The following is an 18,833-nucleotide window of genomic DNA, read 5'->3' as shown; positions in this document are numbered from 1 at the left end:
AAGAGTGACCAACCTCCTGGCCCAGGATAGTTGATACGGTTTGGCTGTGTGTCCCCACCCAAATCTCATTTTGAATTGTAATCCCCGTGTGTTGAGGGAGGAAACTGTAGTCCCCACATGTCAAGGAAGGAAAGTGATTGGATTATGGGGGCAGTTTCTCCCATGCTGTTCTCGTGATAGTGAGTGAATTCTCACAAGATCTGATGGCTTTATAAATGGTAGTTTCTCCTGCACTCTCCCTCCTGCCACCTTGTGAAGAAGGTGTCCGCTTCCCCTTCTACCATGATTGTAAATTTCCTGAGGCCTTCCCTGTCATGTGGAACTGTGAGTCAATTAAACCTGCTTTGTTTATAAGTTACCCAGTCTTGGGTAGCATCATTATAGCAGTGTGAGAACGGATTAATACAGTAAATTGGTACTGCAGTGAGTGGGGTGCTGCTGTAAGGATACCTGAAAATGTGGAAGCATCTTTGGAACTGGGTAACGGGCAGAGGTTGGAACTGTTTGGAGGGCTCAAAAGAATACAGGACGATGTGGGAAACTTTGGAACTTCCTAGAGACTTGTTGAATGTTTTTGACCAAAATGCTGACAGTGATATGAACAATGAAGTCCAGGCTGAGGTGGTCTCAGATGGAGATGAGGAACTTACTGGGAATTGGAGCAAAGGTCACTTTTGCTATGCTTTAGCAAAGAGACTGGCATTTTAGTGAAATCTTCATTGCCTTCCCGTTTACCTCCTTAGCTCCATCAACTGATGAGATTACATTCTATGTGGGTTTTGGGTAACAGAAAACTCAAGCTGAACCAGGTCAATCAGTAAAGAAGATGTATTGCTTATGAAACTAAAGTCCAGAGATAATGGAGGATATCACATATGGCTCAATCCAGAAAATCCTTTCCATTTCTCTGAACCACTGGCCATTGTGTTGGCTTTCCCAGAAGGCTGGATTCCTGGGATACAAGACAGCTGTAGTTATCTTAAGGGGTTTCAGGCCTGTGCCTGGAGAGCTTGAAAAACTACTGATGGCTGAATCCTATCCCCAGAGATTCTGGGGTGTGCAGCCAACGTTGAAAATCAATACTAACCTTAATTAGTGAAAATACTAATTAATAGAAATACTAATCTTGAGAAGTGAAAAAGTATAAGAAGCATTATTCTAAAGCAACTGGTACTGAAAGGTAAAATTAAAAGAGTTTAGGATCTACCGTATTTTACCAAGTCTAATATGCCATTGATTGAAAGATGCACCATTACTTTATGTACCACTAAAAAAGAAAAAATGTTTATTAAACTACAATCCTCTACCAGTTGTTACCTGCATCCTGATTTCAGAGATAAAAATATGAAAAAAATTATGGTCTCTGAATCCATGAAATAAGGTATATATCTGGCCAGGCGCGGTGGCTCATGGTTGTAATTCCAGCACTTTGGGAGGCCGAGGCGGGCAGATCACCTGAGGTCAGGAGTTCGAGACCAGCCTCAACATGTAGAAACCCTGTCTCTACTAAAAATACAAGATTAGCCGGGCCTGGTGGTGCATGCCTGTAATCCCAGCTACTCGGTAGGCTGAGGCAGGAGAATTGCTTGAACCTGGGAGGCGGAGGTTGCACTGAGCCAAGATCGCGCCATTGCACTCCAGCCTGGGTAACAAGAGCGAAACTCCATCTCAAAAAAAAAAAAAAAAAAAAATTAAATAAATAAATAAATAAATAAATAAAATAAGGTATATATCTGAAGGAGTATTACCCTTTAAAGTAGTCATCCCAGGAGGAGTAATTGTACAAAGATTCCCTTGAAGTTACTTCATTGGAAACACCTGTAGATTGTTTTTCCTTTGCCTTCAGAATCCATGTACTATTTATACAAGAAAATCATAGCATGTTGGAGCTGGAGGACACACTATAGACCATCCGGATCAACCCCCGGATCGATTTAATTATAGTTACACCTTGTTTTAGACTAAAAGTGGTATTTCCCAGCCTTAATCTCTTACTCTATTCACCATTCTTGGCTCTGGATAGCTTTGGGTTGTTTCCAACAATCAAAACCACCCTCCAAGGTTGAAGATTTGCCACCAATGAGTCTATTTAAAGTCATGTGCAACAAGTTCTGCTGGCAGTTCCCAGAGTGGGAGCTGAGAAGGGGGATAAGTAATGAAGCTGCTTTTGGAATCAGCCCATATTCTCACTTTGATGTTTATGTTATGTTACATCATGATCAGTCACATGGCTGAGCTTTATTCCCCAGAGGAAAGCTGCTAGGGCAGCAGGGGGGCACACTGTAAATGAAACATGTATGATGCCCACCCCTCCTTACTGGTTCTTCTTCAAATATAGGAAACCCAGTAGTGACTGGAGGGGAAAAAGCTAAAATAAAGGACAATCTAATGTATATGAGATAACTTGCAAGCCCATCTGAGGAAAGCCAGAGAGCCTTCCTTTTTTTGTTTTGCAGAGAGATAAATTAAGATCCAGAGAGAGTAGGTGGCTGGGCCAGGGTCATAGTAAGTTGGATTTTAGCCCAAGGCAGCACTGAGGCTCTTGCTTCCCAGCTGGCCTGTGCTATCTCCTCTCTTCTTAATGCCTCATAGCATTTATGCAGCTCAGGGTTTGAGGGGATGCTGTGGCCATAAATTAGGCAGGAGGCCAAGGAAGGGGTTGGTCTTCCAAGCCTAGAGCACTTGAGGCCAGGGCTTACACAGCACGCTCAGCCTGCCAGCCTGTCCATGTGATTAAGCCTGTCTACAGCTCCAGTATGGAGCACAGATCCAGGATCAAAGGTGAATCAACCCTTGTCCTGAGGTCTCCAGGAAGTCACTCAAATCATATATTCTTTTTCATTTATAATTCAGGTAGGTGATGAACTTGGCAATGATGGATTATGTTTGGGGGATTAGAGGCTGAGCCAGTAATTTATGCCAAAATGGGCTGGAGGAGCGCTCATGAAAACTTTTCACAATAGTCTGGAAAGGCAAGGGGAGAGAACAGATCTCTGAGAGGGGCAACTGTGATTGGGCTTCAGAGCCTCTCCCGCTCCCATCTCAATCACACACCAATGCAGTGGCGACTCTGGCTGGCTTCTTTCTTCTCTCACTTGAGCTTCCTCTCCTTTACCTCCCTGCAGCTCCTTTCCTTGTCCTCATCATCCTTTTCTCCATCATATAAGGAGATATCTTAAAGTCTGTAATAAGGCACCTTAATTTGCATTTCCAACAAGCTTCCAGGTGATCTGCTGCTGCCACATTGAGGACCATGCTTGCAGTGGCCTTGTCTAGGGTAGTGTGGTCCAGGTTCTCCAAGCATGGTCCTTAGACCAGCAGCATAAGCATCATTGGAGAACTTGTTAAAAATGCAAATTCTCAGGCCGGGCGCAGTGGCTCATGCCTGTAATTCCAGCACTTTGGGAGGCCTAGATGGGTGGATCACTTGAGGTCAGGGGTTTGAGACCAGCCTGGCCAACATGGTGAAATCTCATCTCCACTAAAAATATAAAAATTAGCCAGCCATAGTGGTACACGCCTGTAATCCCAGCTACTTGGGAGGCTGAGGCAGGAGAAGCACTTGAACCTGGAAGGCAGAGGTTGCAGTGAGCCAAGATTGTGCCACTGCACTCCAGCCTGGGCAACAGAGTGAGACTTTGTCTCAAAAAAAAAAATAAAACAAAAAAATTCAAAATCTCAGATTCCCTAGACCTATTGAGTCAGAAATCCTAAGGACAGAGTCAGAAATCTGCTTTTCCAAGCACCCCAGGGTGTTCTCATATAAGCTAAGTGATTGTCAACCCATTGAGCTAGTAGTAGTGTTCTTCAGACGTGGCTAAACTTCAGAATCTCTGTTCTAAAAAATACTGGTGGCCTCACCTACCACCAGTTAACTAAGTATCTCTGGGCTTGTTTGGGCAAGTATACTTTTAAACAGCTTTCCAAGTGATTCTGATGCACAATGAAGATTCAAACGCAGGCATCTAGCCTAACAGCTTGCAGGTTCCAAACAGGTTCCGAGAAGGAAAGTGGCTTGCCAGGGCCGCAGAGCTGCTGCAGCCTTCTGGAGCTCCTGGTTCCCTTGCCCTGAAGTTGCTATGTTTCTGGGCATGTGTGGGCTCTGTGGCTCCTGCACAGGCCTTTGTTCTACCTTGAATTATGCCTCAGAGCACTGGGCCCACAACTGCGTGCTCCGTCAGGCGGGGCCTAACCTTGCCGACAACACAGGACCTGCTTTTCTGGACTCTGTGCTCTTCAGCTCTGCCCACCTATCTGTAGAGCACACCCTCCAGAAGGGGATTATCTCTTCTGGCACATCATTTCTTTTCCCGGCTTCCCTGTACCCACAGGTGAGATCCTGGGAAGTGGGAACTTTCAGGGGAGACACATTGGTGACCATTCCTAAGTTCTTTAAAGCCAGTGCTTCCTCTTAGGATTAGGCTGGGACATCCTCCCCATTTCTCTGATGAAAGCTCTGAGGCAGGGAGAGGCTCACTATGCTCAGCCATCTCTGCCTCACCTGCCTTCAGAATGCTCTGAGATGGGCCCTGTTGTGGCTTCACTTGTGTCCAACAGCCCCTGTCTCAGCAGGCCTTCCACAGGGCTGAAGCTGGACAGTGGAGGGCCAGGGGCAGGAGTGGGAGTGGGGATGCATGGGTCTCTGGAGAAGCAACTCTTGATTGTCTGAGATTCATCCGCAAAGCCAAAAGTGCCCCCAAATTGATTCTGTTCAGATTTAAAGTGACTTATGTTGTTGTTAGGTATTTTTCCCCAAACCATAAGCCAGTTAGGCTTCTTAATTGCCTTGGATTTAGTCTAAAATTCAAATAGTTTTCCTGAACTTACCCGGGGGCAGGGATGGTGTTTGTGGATGCGAAGCCAACACGGGGACTCACATTTGCCATGGGTCATGGCAGTGAGGGAATTACACCCAGCCTGCCCGGTCAATCCTGGGCCCAAGGTGTGTGCGCACATGTGCATGGGTGTGTCGCAGGCTGGGACATCAGGGGTGATTTCTTGGTCTGTCCACCTGCCCCTCACTAATGTTTGGTGCTCATGCCGTGAAGGCAGTTGGTTTCCTGGCACCTGCTGCCTGGCAGATGGGCCTTGACCTTTGTAGTAACTAGCACGGTGTTAGGTAAACAAGACCCCCTGCCCCTTATACTCTCTTGCTCCTGCTGCCAAGGAGTTCTATTTTTGACAGGTTTGGGCCAGGGAGACTGGGAGAGTTGATGGCGGGGGCAGAAGAGTGGGCACCTGCCGAATCGGAGGGGAGAGGCAGATGGTGGCTAGAAACATAGGCTCTCACCCCAGCCAGATTGGTCTGTCCGCAGGAACTAGGGAGACCCCTCACCACCCCCAACCAAGCCGCTCTGAGGATGCAATGGGGACGGCTGAGGCTGGCAGGAGAAAGGGGTAAGACCAGGGAGGCCAGTTCCACAGGCCCATCCTCCGTCCTGTGATTGTGAGAAGTGGGAGCCAGGCATCTCCTGACCATAGGGCCCAGCTGCTTACAGCAGGGCCGGGCTGTCCCAGGCCCCCTATTAGTCTGATGGATGGCTCTTGTGCTGCTAATGTGGTTAGGGCAGGCAACAGCCTGGGGGGTGGGAGCTCAGAGACTGGCCAGTGCAGGCCCTGTTGTAATCGCATTTGCCTGTGCTCAGAAGGGGAGCAGATTACCCACCCAGAAGCCCAGAGGACATTAGTGAAAGTCATTTAGAAATATTTTTTTGCATCAAGCTTTTCTTACCTTATTATTATTATTTTAAACAATCAGTTTCCTGCCCAGGGCACACATGGAAAGGAGCAGCTCTAAGAGTGGATTATGGAAGAATGGCCAGGGCAGGTTAACTCCCTGAAGCCCTGAGTCTCCTGGAGTTGGGGGGCTTGGCTTCGCAGTGGAGGGAACACCCCATGCTTCCTGGCTGGTAAAACACTGAGCTCGTTTCTTCCACTTCCCAGGCCTGAATTGCCCCTCTTTTTTTTGTTTAAGAAACTTTTAATTTTAAAATAGCTTTAGTTTTACGAAAAATTGTGAGGGTAGTACAGAGAGTCCCCACATATCCGCATCTCCAGGTTCGTCTGTGGTTAACCTCCTACCAGAGTTGGGTAGGTTTGTCATAATTAATGAACTAATGTTGACACATTATTATTAACTAAAGTCCATGCTTTACTCAGATTTCCTTAGTTTTTACCCAGCCTCCATTTTCTGTTCAGGATAGCACATGACATTTAGTTATCTTGTCTCCTTTTGTTTTTTGAGACAGAGTCTCGCTCTGTTGCCCAGGCTGGATGCAGTGGGGCGATCTTGGCTCACTGCACACTCTGCCTCCCAGGTTCAAGTGATTCTCCTGCCTCAGCCTCCCGAGTAACTGGGATTACAGGCACCCACCACTATGCCTGGCTAACTTTTGTATTTTTAGTAGAGATGGGGTTTCACTATGTTGTCCAGGCTGGTCTCGAACTCCTGAATTCAAGTGATTTGCCTGCCTCGGCCTTGCAAAGTGCTGGGATTACAGGCGTGAGCCGTCGCGCCTTGGCCTGTCTTTCTTCTTAGGTTCCTCTTGGCTGTGAGAGTTTGTCACTTACGATTTTTTTTTAAATTAAGATATAGTTTACATATTATAAAATGCACCCTTTTAGAGTGTGCAGTTCAGCGGTTTTTAGCAGTCACAAAGTTGTGCAACTGTCCCCACTGTCTGATTCCAGAACGTTGTCAACACCCCAAAAAGAAACTTTGTACCCATTAGCAGTCATGTCTCATTCCTCTCTCCCCCTAGCCCATGGCAACCACTAATCTACTTTCTGTCTCTATGGATTTGCCTTTCCTGGATATTTCATATAAATGGAATCATACAAGATGTGGTGTCTTGCGTCTGGCTGAGCCAGCCACTCTTACACATGCTTTAATAACTTTCATTCTCGTCCTTAGAGTGAAGACAGGCTTCTACAGAAAACACATTCCAGGGACATAGACACTACTTAACCGTGGAATATTGAGACCAAATCCAGTTGTTTTGACCCTAAGACCGAAGCATTTTTCTGTTATCCATCTATCCAAGCATTCTTTCATTTGGTATTCACCCAGTGTCCTCCAGGTGATAGATTCTGGGGACACAGAGATATCCCTAATATATAATATAATAAACTCTAATCCTAGGCCAAACTATCACCTTCTCTCAGATTATTTTTTAAAATTATTGTTATTATTGATATTTTTAAGAGACAAGGTCTTGGTCTGTTGCCCAGGCTGAAGTGCAGTGGTGTGATCCTAGCTTAATGTAGCCTCAAAGTCCCAGGCTCAAGGGATCCTCCTGCCTCAGCCTTCTTAGTAGCAGAGACCACAGGCACATGCCACCTTGCCTGGCACTCATCTCTCAGATTATTGCCATGTCTTTCTTGCTGATCTGCTCTGCCCTTGCCCTTCTGCAGTCTAGACTTACCCTGCCACCCAGGTGATTGGGCCTTGTCTCTACACTGCTCAAAAACATTTAGGTGTGTGTTTGTGTGTGTGTGTGTGTGTGTGCTCTAAATTTTATTCAGAGTAAGAACCAAGGTCCTTCCAATGACTACAAGGCTCCCCTGACTATCTGACTTTCTCTTTACTGCTGTCTCTTGCTCTCCCTGACTTAGGCATGCTGGCCTCCACACTTCTCAATATTCTGCCAGACGTGCTTCCTAATCAGGACTTTTCCATTTGCTACTTTTTCTGCGTGGATCATTCTTCCCCTGCAAATATCTGCATGGCTTACTGCCTCACCATCTTCAGGTCTATGTGAAAACGTCATTTCAAAAAGTCCTTCCCTGACCACCCTATTTAAAATAGCAACCTTCCTTTCAGGTTTCTCATTCTCTCTTCCTGCTTTATTTTTCTCCAATGCACTTATTCCTCTCTGATGCACTGTATATTTTGCTTGTTATCTCTATTCTCCTGTAACAGCATAAACTCCATAAATAAAGGGATTTTTTGGGTGTCTGTTATACCTACGGCTGTATTCTCAATATCTACAAATGTGTTTGGTATATAACATGTGCTCAATAAATAATAGTTGTATTATTTATAAATTCTTCACTCTCCGTCCTTTATCTCCTTCAATCAGAAATCTCCCAGGAGTTAGTTCTACTAACAAATATGAGGAGATGGTCCAGGGAGGAGACTTGTTCAGTGGGACCCTCCCCAAGAGATAGAGTCAGTATCATTTGGGAGAGCAAAAGTTCAGAAAGACAAATACTGTCCTCTGTTCTTTTATTTATTGTTAAGGGAGTTAATCTTTGTTAAGTGCTATATAAGACTGTTAAAAATAATTTGTTCATCTATCCAGTCAATACGTATTTATTGAATACTTATTCATTGACTAGTATACTAGGTGCTGAAGATACAATAGTGAACAAAAAGGGTGAAGGGTGCAACCTCTGCTCTTATCATGTTCACAGTGTGGTGTAGGGGACTGACATTGAACAAGTTATTCCACAAATAGCTTCTAAATTGTAATCTATAATACATCCTCTGAAGGAAAAGGATAGAGTGCTATGAGAAGCTGACAACTAGGGAAACTGACCTAGTCTGGGGGTTAGGGAAGATAAGCAAGAACTTTCTCAGAGTCAGAGCTGTCCAAAATAGAAAACAGGCTGCTTTACAGCTGAGTTTCCTTTGACTAGAGGGTTTAAGTGGAGTCTGGGAGACTCTTTTTTTTTTTTTTTTTTTTTTGAGACGGAATCTCACTCTGTCACCCAGGCTGGAGTGCAGTGGCGCGATCTCGGCTCACTGCAAGCTCCGCCTCGAGTCTGGGAGACTCTTGATGGAGATGTTGTAAAGTGCATTAAGCAAGCATTGGGTGGAGTAGAGGGGGAGCTTTGTATTACAAAAATAAAGGAATTCAATTGATTTTCCTGGTCAGATATGAACAAGTCAGTTTCAGATTCTCTCTTGGAAGTGAATTAATTCTACAGTATTTTTGTGGACCTGAATAAGCATCCTTAGCTATCTGGTGTCTCATTTCAATTGAGTATACATGGTCCATGGCAAGAGACTCTGGGTGTACCAGGATATTGGAGAGACTTATGAATACCAGCCCCTAATAATAATACCCCATTATCTCTGTGCTGCTGGTTAATTCACTGCTGTGCTTTCCTATCATTATTTCAGTTGAGACTAATAATGACCTTTTTGAACTAGGTGGCCCAGAAATTTTTATCTGAACTTTAATGTGTGGGAGAAATTAAGGCACAGAGAGAGAGATGCTGACCTTCATAAACCATGTCTTCTGATTAAAAAAAAAAGCCCTGTGTGTTTTTATCTATGTATATGGTTAGCTATTGTGAAAATAATGTTGTGTAGCAAATCAACTCTCAGATTCAGAGGCATAAAACAGTAATTGTTTATTATCACTCAAGGTTCTGAAGTTCAGCTGAGACACAGCCCATCTAGACTGGGTTCAGCTGGTTGGTTTTGCTTCTCACTTCATATCTGCAAGTAGCTGGGATGGCTCTGCTCACGTGACTCTCATCCTCCTTTTGGGATCATGGTCAGTCCAGGGTGTATTCTTTGCATAATGAAGCCAGAGGGTCAAGGCCTCTTAGGCTTAGAGCTGGGACACTGTCACTTCTGCTTCATTATATGCCCAAAGAAACTCACACAGTAAACCCAAAGTCAAGGGGAGGAAGAATATACTCCACTCCTTCAGTGGGAAGAATTGCAGAGACACATGGAAAAAGGTGTGTGGATACAGAGAGGGGGTGAAAGACTGAGGTAAAAATTGCATCCCACCCAATTTAATTTGTTCTTTTGTTCACTAATTTATTTTTCCACTCAGGTCCAAACAATGTGCCTGGCATTCTGTAAGTTGTTGAGGACGCAAAGATAAGTATAAAATGTTTATTAGCAGACAGTTTCAGCAGAGCATGAGATGTACTATGAGAGAGGCAATCACAGAAAATCTTGAGAGCAGATACTCTCAAGGCCCATAATTTTTTAAAAAATAGGGAGCCAAGAGATGAATCAATGAAGGAACAAAATCAAAGCTGAAAAAATTTTGGGGTTAGTTTCACTTATATTTTAACCAGTGAATCCAGTTATGGCAGACATTTAAGCTTGTTTCTAGGTTGCAACATCCCCCTGCTAGTTGTTTTGTTAACTCCTGTTTCCCTTTCAATATTATAGCAAAAAACAAAACAAAAAACAAACAACAACAACAACAAAAAAACCCTCCTGGAACACTTGATTAATTTTAAAGCAAAGTGTGGAGAGGAAGATGTGTGGCATCATTTATTCAAATACATTCATTTAGCAATGAATTTGAGAGGAAAGTCTGGGAAGTGTCAGTGAATAAAAAGGAGATGTGGGACAGGTCCTGGGACCTGTAGAATAATAGCATAATAATAAATACTACCACATATTGAGCTCTTTGTGCCAGGTATGATACTAAGTGCTTTACATGAGGTAAGTAGTATTAATAATCCTATTTTAAAGATGAGTAGAGTGGGATCTCAGAGTAGAGCAAAGTGATCCAATTTCCTGGCTGAATGGGGAGTAGAAAAACGATGAAGCCATAGCTTCCCAGGTCAGCACCATGGACAGCAGACTCCCCTGCCTGAGAACCCGGGGGTAAGATTCTGCAGGGTGAATTTCCATAAGCAGAATAATAGAAATGTTTTGGAGCAGATTACTTATAACATACCCACCCTTTTCCCTAGAATGAGCTTTGATAACTAGGAACCACTTTTTTGCTAAGGACTTGATAGTGTTTGTTGTGCGGGGAATGGGGAGGGGGCAGTTTGGGATGTGAAAATTTGAAGGCAGGATCTGGGAAAGAGCCATGTTCTTCTGCATAATAAATCAGCAGTGAGAGATTTGGAAGCAAAGTTGGATAAGGGAGTGAGAAACTCCCAGGGAATATGTGGATAGTTAGGAAGGACTAGTCCCAAGAGGGGACAAGGAATAGAGGGGACTTGGGCTAAAAAGAAAGAGAGCTAGGTAAATGTTAAAAGAAGAGTCCAATGGCGCATGTAAAGCAAATCTTCATCTTCTTTACCAAATGTTCAGTAAACCCCATACCATTGACTTACATGCAACTGGATTTATTTGGGAGCTTGAAGCAGATCCTGAAATGGAGAGTAAGATCTGTGTCCTACATGTGAACGCATACAAATTAAGATTGACTGGCTGGAGGGTTTTTTCACTGGGTGTGGTAGTGAAGACCTTCTAGAGTTTCAGTTCCTGTGTTTCAGCTTGGTCTTGCTAGTCACCTTATCTTTTGGAGGGCAGGAATGGTGCCTCTTCTACCTTCCTTCCTTCCATAGACTGGAACATTGATGGGCACACATTACTACCCAGGACATACTGAAGAGTTTATTTCCTCTGGCTGAGTCCCATTCAGAAAAGAACCATGAGTTTTCCTTTGCTTATAGCAGTCAGAGTTCCCAGAGTTTCCAAATCATCAGCATTTTTTTTTTTTTTTTTTTTTTTTGAGACGAAGTCTCGCTCTGTCACCCAGGCTGGAGTGCAGTGGCATGAACTTGGCTCACTGCAACCTCCGCCTCTTGGGTTTAAGCAATTCTTCTGCCTCAGCCTCCTGAGTAGCTGGGACTACAGGTGCATGCCACCATGCCAGGCTAATTTTTGTATTTTTAGTAGAGATGGCATTTCACCATGTTGGCCAGGATGGTCTCAATCTCCTGACCTTGTGATCCACCTGCCTTGGCCTCCCAAAGTGTTGGGATTACAGGCATGAGACACCGCACCTGGCCGTCATCAGCAATTTTAAGTAATCTTTCCCCTTGTTATCATAAGTGCACCTCAACTGGTCAGACCATGGATTTGAATTTCAGGCTCAGACACAATGGTTACAATGCTTATAGGATCAATATAGATATACACTAATACCCAGAACTGACCTGCTTGTCCTAGGTCACAAGCAAACTTCCAACCTACAAACAATCTGACCTAGCAAGGGAAACATGGGATGCACAGGGATGTCTGAGTGTGGAGTTCCCCATTCCCATGGAGACAACTGCTTTTTTATCCCAATTCAGAGTCCTTAGGGAGCAATTGACCAAGAGGCCTCCACATTAACAGAAGCATCTTCTTTTACTTGGGTCTGGAAATGTGGTGCAAAACTGCTGGGGGTGACGCAGTGGTAGTGAGATGTTTTCAAAGTCAGATGTGGAATCTCAATCATTGTCCTATAGAAACCAATATGAGCAATGGCTAAGGGTAGTTGAAAAATGCATGGAGTATTTTATTGATCAAATAGATTTTTGTCACTGGCTTAGAAAGCTAGCCACCAATTTTGGTAGGCAGCATGGAAAAATTACTGGCTTTGGAGTCAGACATACCTGAGTTTGAATTTTGGCTCTACCTCTTACTTGCTATGTAACCTTGGGCATGTCCTGCTACCTCTCTGAGACTCAGTTTCCTCACTTGTAAAATGGGGTAGCTGATATGTACTAATACTTCATACGTTTTTTAAAATAGGGGAACTTCAGTAACAAAACCCAGCAAATCTCAGTGGCTTAACACAATAAAGTTTTATTTATTACTCATGTCACAGTCCAATGCAGGTCAGTAGAGGGGCCTGGCCTGGCTCTATGCAGGCATTCAGGGACCCTGTATCCTTCTATTTAGTGGATGTAATTCCCTGGAGCTTGGGAGCCTTCCAATAGAGCCTCTGCATCAGGCAGGCAGATGGAGGAGAGAGGGCATGAAGGATTGAGCAGTAGGCATTTTTACGGGCAAGATTAGGAGGTGGTGCATATGATTTCCATCTATCTTCCATGCTCACATGGATGCACCTAATATTAGGAAGGCTGAGAAATGACTGTGTACCTAAGAGGAAAAGGTTACTGACTTGGTGAACAGCAAACCAGTGTCTGCCACTTCTACATGGTGAGGTTGTAATCAGGTGAGGTTGGAATAATAATAATAATAATAATAATAATAATAATAAATACAGATGATGTGTCTTGATTCCATCAAGCATATAGCAGGACTCAATAAATGTTAGTTCTAGCAGCATTGTTTGCACAGGAATGTGAGTTTTGCATTTCAAACAAGCAGCTTTAGAAAGGACTTTCAAATCTCAAGTCATTTGTTTGGCGTGTGCTGCCTTTTCTGTCCTTGGCTCCCCAGGAATTCTGATTACTAGGCCATGAGGGGTTAAACTACCCTGCTCTCCACAGATACTCAACAGCTGGATATCTTTCCAAGGGCCTTCAGCACTCTCCTTCACTGCAGTAAATACATCTGGCATTCCCTATTCTGAAAATACAAGCAACTAGTCAATTGGAAACGGCGTCTGCTGATGGTAGCATGACAAGCAATATCCAGAACTGCTTGTAATCTCCTTCAGACATCCGCTTGCTCCCACCCAGCCCCACTGAGCACAAAGGGGCTCCTATTATCTCCACAGCCTTCTGTTGCCAAAAATGCAGATGAACCCTAACCTGATATTCCACTCAACATGCCCTCTGAGCAAAGAGCCTTCCTCACATGTTTACCTTGCCAGAATAGCAGATAAGTGGGTCACAGGGAGCAGGCTTCCAGGAGGTGGGCAGCTGCAGCACAGTGGAAGACATCACAGATTTTGCCTTTGGGAATTGGAAGACTCAGATCTGCAACTCACTAGCTATGTGGCCTTAGAAATGTCACTTTACCTCTCTTGCCATAATTCCTCCTTGGTGTAATGAGCATGAGCCCATCCCTTCTTTATCTATGTCACAGGAGGCATTGGGGCTTGAAATATGTACCTGAAATATATCTACACTGCTGATATAAATTACCTAACAAGGGGAGGGGGCATCATATTTCCAGACAAGCGGGTTGGGATTCAGAAGTGAAAAGACAATCGTCACATCTTAGGCTAAAAGGGTCTGGTCTCTCTCCCATTTATGGGCAAGAGGTGACAGGAAGGACCTTATCTCTAAGTTCTCTAGTCTTATCCAGGTTAATTCAGGGATACCCTGGATTAACCTTTGTGGGAGAAGGCAGGAATGTGCAGGGCCATAACCTGGTAGGGACTAGTGATTCCTCCTTTTCCAGAACAGGATTCATGAGGGAGAAATGGGAGGATCACCCATTGAGGCCAAGAGACCTCAATCCCATATCACTGGGATCACTAGGATAATGACAGTTCTTGACATTTGTACCACATTTTATCATTTACAAAGCCTTCTTCCAGGCAATATAATATCACATTCACTGCACACAATAATCTTCATAAAACTGAGGTTCAGAGATGTTGAGTAATTTGCCCAAGATATCAGAACAAGATCTGTGTGATCCTAGGCCAGGCATGGTAGCTCACATCTGTAATCCCAGCTCTTTGGGAGGCTGAGGTGGGCGGATCACTTGAGGTCAGGAGTTCTAGCTAGGCCAGCCTGGCCAACATGGTGAAATCCTGTCTCTACAAAAATACAAAAATTAGCCGGGCATTGTGGTATGTGCCTATAGTCTCAGCTACTCTGGAGGCTGAGGCAGGAGAATCACTTGAACCCAGGAGGCAGAGGTTGCAGTGAGCCGAAATCATTCCACTCCCTCCATCCTGGGCGATAGAGCAACTCTGTCTCAAAAAAAAAAAAAAAAAAAAAAAAGAAAAGAAAAAAGATAAATGTGATTCTAAAGTTGTAGTTCTTCCCACCCATTCTTGTGCTGTTTTGCCTCTTTATTCCCAGGCACACCTAAGAGTAAAGTTTTTCTTCTCCAGACTGGACATGGACAGATGCAAATTCTCAGATCCTTTTTGGATGAGAAAATAGGAATACCTCTCTGATTCTCTGTATTCCTAACTGTGCCTGATACATGGTAAAGTGCCCTCTAATGGTTATAAGATGGAAGGTTGAGAGAGCAAATGGGCAGGAAGCAGAGAAAGCCTTGGGTGTTAACAAAAGTTCAGAAATGGATGACCACTGGTGTGGTGCTGGGTGAGCTGAAGGAGGAGGAATTATGAAAATGGGAGACAAAGGCCAGGTATGGTGGCTTATGTCTGTAAACCCAGTACTTTGGGAGGCTGAGGTGGGTGGATCGCTTGAGCCCAGGAGTTCATGACCAGCCTAGGCAACATGGTGAAACCCCATCTCTCCAAAAACAAACAAACAAGCAAGCAAGCAAGCATACAAACAAAAACCAACCAACCAAACAAAAACCATACCAAAAAATTACAAAAATTAGCCAGCTGTGGTGGCATGCACCTGTATTTCCAGCTATTTAGGAGGTGGGATGATTGCTTGAGCCAGGGAGGTAAAGATTGCAGTGAGCTGAGGTCATGCCACTGCATTCTAGCTGGGGTGACAGAGTGAGACTGTCTCAAAAAAAAAAAAAAAAAGAATAGGGAGACAGAGCCCAAATGGATGAGGCTCTCTCACATTCTGTTTAACATTCAGAAAAGTGAAATGTTAAACATGGGCCTTCCTTTTCCGAAGGGCAGAGTACCCAAATGGGCCATAGAGAAACTTAAAGGAGCTCCTAGTGAAGCAAACTCTCTGACGGCCACAGGGTAGGATTAAATCTTCACTCAAATGGGTCTGGGGCAGCTGGGTTCCTACTCTGTACAGAAAGGCTGATTAGACTCTGGCTTCAGCCAGGGCAGGATGGGAGCCCAGGGGTCTTCTGTTGCAGCAAGTGGGACACAGTTTAGAAGCTCCATGTGGGGCCATGTGGAGCATCAGCAAGGTAGTGATTCGGGAGAGAAAGCTCAGACCCGCTTCTTCTGGGTTGGGGAGGAAGTCTGGCTCTGAGAATACAACATAGGGGCAGAGCTGGGGGTCTGAGGTCATTGCAAATGTAGGCAGCAACTACAGGGCCAACATCCACCCTGGTGATAGAAGGATGGTAGAGTCACAGCACGAAGACCCAGCCCATGCAGGCAGTGGCACTGAGGGGAAGGGAGAAGGAGCTGTGATGGTTAATTTCTTGTGTTAACTTGCCTGGGCTAAGGGATGCCCAGGTGGCAGGTAAAACATTATTTCTGAGTGTGTCTGTAAGAGTGTTTCTGGAAGAGATTAGCATTTGAATTGGCAGGTTGAGTAAAGAAGATTGCTCTACTGATGTGGGTGGGTATCACCTAATCCACTGGGAGCCTGAAAAGCAAAAAAGTGGAGAAAGGGTGAATATACCAAAAGCCCCCCAGTTCTCAGACCTTCAGGTTTGGACCAGAATGACACCACTGGCTTTCCTGAGTTTGCCAATGGCAGATCGTGGGACTTCTCAGCTTCCATAACCACATGAACCAAGCCGTCATAATAAATCTCATTGTGTATATCTATGTAGATCCTGTTGGTTCTGTTTGTCTGGAGAACGCTGATGAATACAGAAGCCTTTGAATAATGAAGAGAGCAGAGAGTTTTCTGAGTTGGCTGAATGGGAAGATAAATTTTCTGGCAGGTACTCTGTGTGTGAGAGATGGAGAGACTTCCTTGCTGAGTCCACTGCAGGAATGAAGCATTGAGGGTGCCTCAGCTAAGTGCGGAGTGACTCATCTGCCGAGGACAGGGTGTACCAGCCCCATGGTTCCGCCAAGGAGGAGACACAGGGCAAAGCTCCATGCAGGGCTCTTCCTGCCTTGCTGCTTCCCTCGGAGGCCCCCCTGGAGGTGGAGTGTTGTAGGCAGCAGCCACTGCACAGCCACCTTGCCCTTCGGGATTCACAGCCCAGCCCATCCTCCCTGATGAATGTGACCCACCACCGAAACCCCATCAGCCGCCAAGACAGAGGAGGTCAGGCCCAGTGGCTGCAGACAATGGCCTTATCGGCTGCTGCTAGTGAGGGTATAAGCAGGGGATTGGATGGTATCATTCTAATTTATACGGGATTTTGTTTCTTTCCAGGTACTTAGCATGTGGATGTAGGTGATATCAAAGGCAGAGCATTATACAATAAGTAGGCTTAACCTCCATCTCACCCCCTCTCATCCTTCTGTCTCTTCATTGAGGCCAGGAGGAGCTGCAGCTGGGGTTGCCATGGTGACCAATTAGGATTACTGAGATGTTCTAGCAGAGAAAAAAGGGAGTATCGATTTAGCTTTGACAGTGGGGCATCTGGGGACCAGGGGAGGCCAGGGTTTTCAGCATTAATAGGGGGCAGAGTGTGTCACCCTCAAGGCTGTCTTGGGGTTGTGTTGCTTGTGGGTTGGACAACATATGTAGTGGAGGCCTCTGCCTGATTGGAGCTTATGCAACAGTGCTGAGAGGTGGGTGGGGGTATCTGGAGTGGGGTGGGAGTGGTCCCATTCCCAGTAGTAGGAGTGACCGATCCTTAAGGGAAATGGAATTCCTTGGCTCAGTTAGTTGGAAGCCTAGGTGCCCAGACAGGTTCACCCCAGCTGTGAGTTTCCTGTCAATTAAATATTTCCAGGTGGTCTGATGCACTGCCCTGTACTGGGAGTGTAGAAACTAGAGAGGAGTGCACAACATGGACTTTGACTGTCAGGAGCTTTGAATGGGACAAAACACATGGTACCATCACATGCAAAATCAGGATCCTCAGATGATTATGAACCTTGAAGCTAAGAAGACATGCAGGGGCCAGGAAGCTTTAGAGGGGGAGATGGGGCTTGAGGCTGAACTAATGCAACTGTGTGGCTCTGGACAAGTCAGGGAACATCATTGAGCCTGGTTACCCCTCTGTAAACAAAGGCTAATGATACACTGAATAGGAGGGTGTATTAGTCTGTTCTCACACTGCTATAAAGAACTGCCCGAGACTGGGTAATTTATAAAGGAAAGAGGCTTAATTGACTAACAGCTCAGCATGGCTAGGGAGGCCTCAAGAAACTTACAATTAGGATGGAAGGGGAAGTAAACATGTCTGTCTTCACATGATGGCAGGAAGGAGAAGTGCTGAGTGGAAGAGGAAAAGCTCCCCTTATAAAGCCGTCAGATCTCATGAGACTCACTATCATAACAGCATGGCAGAAACTGCCCCCATGATTCAATTATCTCTATCTGGTCTCACCCTTGACATGTGGGGATCATGGGAGCTACAATTCAAGGTGATATTCAGATGGGGACACAGCTAAACCATATCAGAGGGTTATAAAGATTGGAGCATACACTGGTGAAGTGCTTGGTACATTCTAAGTGTAGGGAGCTGAGTTGAGAAGACCTGGGGAGAGAGAATGGGCAATTGGACAAGTATGGGCAAGAGGGTTTGGAGACCCAAGGGGGAAGTGAGGCAGCTTCTGGATAGAGGAGGTCTCTAGTTGGGGACTAGAGATCACATGGTCAGAGTGAGAGGCAGAGAAGAGTGTTGGCGGCTATGGAGGGGGATAGAGGAGGAGGGAGCAGAGAGGCTGAAGGACAGTTTGAAGCATGGAGAGGCAGACAGATCCCCAGTATCACGAGGGGAGACTTTTTTCCTTTTACTCATCCCAAAATTCAGAGAAGTAGATTTATCTAAAGTTCCTTGGAAGTAAAAAGGGAGTGAGAGGAATTCACCAGCAGGTACCTCATCTCTAGGGAGAAAGGTGGTCCTGTCCCAGGGCTGGGCAGGGCCATGCTGAGTCTGAATCAGCTAGTCCTCTTGTCTGGCCTATGGGGCATCTTCCAGGATGGGCCTCCCTTTCACTCTGTCAGGAACCGGAGCTAAACTAACCGAGTCCATGCCTCTCAGGGGCTATTCCAGCCAGACCACCCTCAGAGCAATCCCTGCTTATGCTCGCCTCCTGCACCCCACAGGTGCCCCAGGGCTCTTAATTAGAGCAGAGCAATGAAGAGGACCCAGGTAAAGCAGCTTCTTCCTCCTCCCTGCGCCCATCCCCTGCCTCTGCGGGATTTAATAACTGCCCTCCTTAAAGATCAGGAGACATGATTAATTCTGACTCGAGGATTATTAAAATGCTTCCAGCAAGCATCTGGCATTA

This window comes from Symphalangus syndactylus, chromosome 3, assembly GCF_028878055.3.
Source record: "Symphalangus syndactylus isolate Jambi chromosome 3, NHGRI_mSymSyn1-v2.1_pri, whole genome shotgun sequence".
Lineage (NCBI taxonomy): Eukaryota > Metazoa > Chordata > Mammalia > Primates > Hylobatidae > Symphalangus > Symphalangus syndactylus.
The sequence above is the reverse complement of the archived record's forward strand: the minus strand, read 5'-3'. Positions refer to the sequence as shown.